Source organism: Myotis davidii, unplaced genomic scaffold (assembly GCF_000327345.1).
Source record: "Myotis davidii unplaced genomic scaffold, ASM32734v1 scaffold21, whole genome shotgun sequence".
Classification (NCBI taxonomy): domain Eukaryota; kingdom Metazoa; phylum Chordata; class Mammalia; order Chiroptera; family Vespertilionidae; genus Myotis; species Myotis davidii.
In genome coordinates this window covers 706,259-711,036 of record NW_006292573.1, presented here as the reverse complement: position 1 = coordinate 711,036, position 4,778 = coordinate 706,259, and positions in this window count along the sequence as shown.

Here is a 4,778-nt window from a genome sequence, read left to right as displayed (position 1 = left end):
ATGGCCTCCCCTTCGCCTTGCCTTGCTGCCCATCCACTTGGCAGCGATTGCATTGTCTGCGCAAAGGCCCAGAGGTGTGCAGGGGGCCCAGCGATGAGTGGTGTGACCTCCGTGCTGTGAGAGCTTGTTGACGAACAGGAGGAGTCCTGCATCATGGCCCCCTTGATCCCTTGTGTGCGATAGCCTTCACCCCACGCTGGACATCAGACTGGTGACCTGCCTTCCAGTCACGGTGAAGCTGCCGCCACAGGTGAGGAGGATGACAGCCAGGACCCTGCCCGGGACTCCAAACCGGCCTGGAGAGCCCCGAGGCATGGCCCCCCGCCCTGTGTTTTACGCTCTGCTGGCCAAGCCCGGAACATAAAAGATACGTCCTTTCTCTGCTCTGCCATCACTGTGATGTCATGAGATAGGCACTCAGATGCCCATTTTGCAATGAGGAAAACTGAGGCCTAGAGAGGTTTTCCAACATAACGGTATAGAAGGAGGAGCCACAGCGCTGGGTTAGAAGCCAAGACGATGTTTTCAAAGACTCCTCTTCGCCTTGCCTTGCTGCCCATCCACTTGGCAGCGATTGCATTGTCTGCGCAAAGGCCCAGAGGCGTGCAGGGGGCCCAGCGATGAGTGGTGTGACCTCCGTGCTGTGAGAGCTTGTTGACGAACAGGAGGAGTCCTGCATCATGGCCCCCTTGATCCCTTGTGTGCGATAGCCTTCACCCCACGCTGGGCATCAGACTGGTGACCTGCCTTCCAGTCACAGTGAAGCTGCTCAGTGTGCTCCTGGAGGCCGCCCCCCCGCCCTTATCTGGCGCTTCCTGAGGGAGGTGGCCGTGCTTACTGGGCGGCCTCCTGGCCATTGGTGGTGGGATTAAGAGGCATCTCAACCTCTAGGCTGGGGTGGGGCAATCTCAGCCCAACAGGGTGGAGGCTGAACCGTAAGGTCCACTCCCTGAAATGCTGTGCAGAGAGAAGGAGCGGTTAGCAGCAGGCAGGAACACAGAATGACATCCAGAGACAAACACACAGAGAGAGCTCCGAGGGCTGAGTGCAGGTGAGGTGGTGGTTAGTGAAGTCCTGGCTCTGAGGGAGAAGACTTGGCCCAGGGTCACCAGGCATCCGGCTGGCCTTGCAGGGACTGACCTGGTTGCCAGACTGTTCCTGGGCCCCCACAGGCCTGGCCATGGACTTCCGCCCGGGTCTGTGTGAATCCTCCCGGTGAAGCCACCGTCACTGAGTTAGTCTGGGTGAGTCTTTAACCAGGCAGGTAGCAGCCATCAAAGGAATCACCTGCTAAACCAACCACCAAGCAGGGTCCGTTTCTATTTCAATGAAAATATTTGGGGAATGGTCATTTCTTCCAACACGACGTTGAGATTCAGCAGCAGCAAAGCTGGAGGCGGGCAGGGGCTGCAGACAACATGGTGCATGGGGAGCGGCCTGGCTGGCTTTTCCACACTGATACTGCCTCGTTAGCATTCCCTGTCCTCACCCCAAATCTCACAAGCACTTCTCTTGAGCCTTCATGTCGTCATCCATTTATCCACACTCACCACCCTGCTTCCTGACAATGAGATTCTGACACTCCTGGGAGCCGGGCAGCAAAAACACTGATAAAAACTAGCACGTCGCCGAGGCCAGTTTGGCTCAGTGGATGGAGCGTCGGCCTGCGGACTGAAGGGTCCCAGGTTCGATTCCGGTCAGGGGCATGTACCTGGGTTGCGGGCACATCCCCAGTAGGAGATGTGCAGGAGGCAGCTGGTCGATGTTTCTCTCTCATCAATGTTTCTAGCTCTCTATCTCTCTCCCTTCCTCTCTGTGAAAAATCAATAAAAATATATTTTTAAAAAAACAACAACAACTAGCACATCATCTGGACCCTTCTACTGCCATCTTTCTTGAAGTCACTGCAATGTCTTCACTGGCTTTTGTGTATTTCCCTGGGCCAATCGATGACCAAAGGCCAACAGTGCTCTGGCCTCCTCCCCAGGTGCTACAGAGCATCCCAGCTCTGCCACTGCGTTTTTGCCGTCTTCTGAAGTTAAACAAACGTGAGCTCGCCCACTCCCCAAGGCACGGTGCTGGCCTTAATCAAATGGTTTTGTGCTTTTCTCATGCCTGGGACTCTGGACCGCTATGGGGCTCAAAAAATCTCAGTGACCCCTGAGCCTGGGCTCTGACTTGTTGCTGTTATTAGGAAGGCCTGGAAATATTTAAAACTTTATTTTTTTAATTTTGTTTTATTGCTTAAAGTATTACAGAGTATTACATATGTCTCCTCCCCACCCCCCTTGACATTCCCCGGCCTCCCCTACCCCCCAGTGTCTTATATCCATTGGTTATGCTTATATGCATGCATACAAGTCCTTCACCCAGCCTTCCTGCTGTGGTTTGACAGTCTGTTTTTAAAACTTTATTTTGAAGAAAATAATGTTTAACTGTGAGGCTGTGAATGTATTATTCCTAAAAGTGTTTCTCCACCGTACCAAATTTTAACAATGCCTGTTACAGAATCTAAGCGATAAAGGTTTGCATTACACACACTTGTCTACTCGTCAAACCATCAAGTGTTACTGCACTGTGAGCCCCTCTGGTACAATGCCACGGTTTCACTCATCTCAGTCTCCCCACCACTTGGCACGACACCCTATTCATGAAAAAGGCTCAGGAATGATGGGATGATGGAAGGAAAGGGAAAGGGAAGAGGAAAGAGAGATGGATGGATGGATGGATGGAGGGATGGATGAATCAATCAATCAATTGATTGATCAATCAATCTTAGGACCAATCAAAACTGGATTTCAGGCCACCTGGTGTGGCTCAGTGGTTGAGCAACGGCCTATGGACCATGAGGTCATGGTTCAATTCCCGGTGAGGCCATATGCCAGGGTTGCAGGCTTGATCCCCAGTGTGGGGCATGCAGGAGACAGCTGATCAATGATTCTCTCTCATCATTGATGTTTCTATCTCTCTCCCTTCCTCTCTGAAATCAATAAAAATATTTTTTAAACTGTGGATTTCATATTATAAAATCTCCTGAACACATCCACCACCAGGTGAAAGGAGAAGAAACACATACTGCCTGTTTTAGTCTGACTTTTCCTAACCAACAAGTCTTCTCTCAGGTCAAATTATCTTGTGAACATGTACATTTTGTAACGTAAAAAATAGACTAACTCATCAAAGTTCTCAGCCTCCGAACAGGACCAGAGCTGACCTGTTTGTGTCTATTACAATGTGGCTATTCTCTTCGTGTTTTTAAGGAAATGTTTGGAGATGTCACTGAGTTGTGTGGTCTTACTGGATGTCCTCTTAAATGCCCCCCACTGCGAGTTACTCTAGAAAAGAGCTACTCTGGCTGTAATAAGCACATGAATGACTTTTAAGATAAAATTTAAATGTTAAATTATGTGGCTGAAACTTCTAAAATAAATGACTCTTACTAGCCAAACAAACTCTATTTTAAGAATTGGCAACATCATTATCTAGTTTTTCCAATGTGGTTGAAAATTTGTACAAACTGCACTTTCTAACGCTTTCACTGAAGTTCAAAATCAACATTATTAATGTGCAAAATAAAAGCTAATTCTTATTGAGAGGATTTCCACAGAAGTCGAATGTCTCTGAACTGGGTTTGCAGCAGAAATGACCTTGGTGAGGTGGATCTTGAGAATTTTATCCCTGATGGCTAATAGCAGGATGACGCTGTGTAGGTCAAGTCATCTCCGAGATGGCAGAACACCAATATAAGTTACACTGAGAAGGGCACTGGCTCCTCACAGGTGAAGGACAAGTGTATCACCCTCCTGGAGTTTCTATTATGGAGAGAGGACACAGAAAATCAAAGACAAATTTGAAAAATTACCTATTGTATTTAAAGTTTACAAATTCTGTTGGGAAAAGAAAACTTACTTCAAGGTCAGGGATGAGCAGTGCTGGGAAGAGGAGTATCTAGCAGCGTAGGCTGGCTTTGTTGGAAAGGTCATAGGTGAGCAAAGGCTTGAAGGAGAAGCAGCTTTGAAGAAACGCTGTGAGGTTTCTTCATGAGAGGATCCTGCCACCGTGACCTCAGCGTACAGGATACACCGGCCTCAGGATTCCGGCGGAGTCGCCGAGGGCAATGACAACAAGAAAGGCCAACACTCCTCACAGCACTCTGCCCCGCATGAGGGTAAGGAGCTGGACCTGGTTTTGCAGCAGCTAGTTAGCAATGTTCAATCATGCAGTTCAGAGCTGTGAGAACAGCAGCAAGCAGGTGTGCTAGCAACAAAGTTCCTTCTCTTTCCACTGCCCAGGCTGCCTTGCTAGTATTTTGGGGTCCCTAGCACCATCTTCCATGGACAAGTATGAGAGACGCTTTATAGTAGATTCATTTTTTTTTCATCCTTACCTGAGGATATGTTGAGAGGAGGGTGGGGAGAGGGAGAGGAAGAGGAAGAGGGAGAAGGAGAGGGAGAGAGAGAGAGACTGAGAAACTGATGTGAGAGAGAAACATAGATTGGTTGCCTCCCATCTGCACCCCTACAGGGGATTGAACCTAGATATGTGCTTTGACTAGGAATTGAACCTGCAACCTTTTTGGTGTATGGGATGATGCTCCAACCAAATGAGCCATTGACCTGGGCTCGATTAGTTCTTATTAAATAAACTAGAGGCCTGATGCACGAAGATTCGTGCAAGATTGGGCCTTCCTTCCCCTGGCTGCTGGCACCACCTTTGCTCCAGCCTGAGCCACCTCTCTGCCTTCCCATGCTACCCAGAGTCCCAGAGCGGCTGGTGCC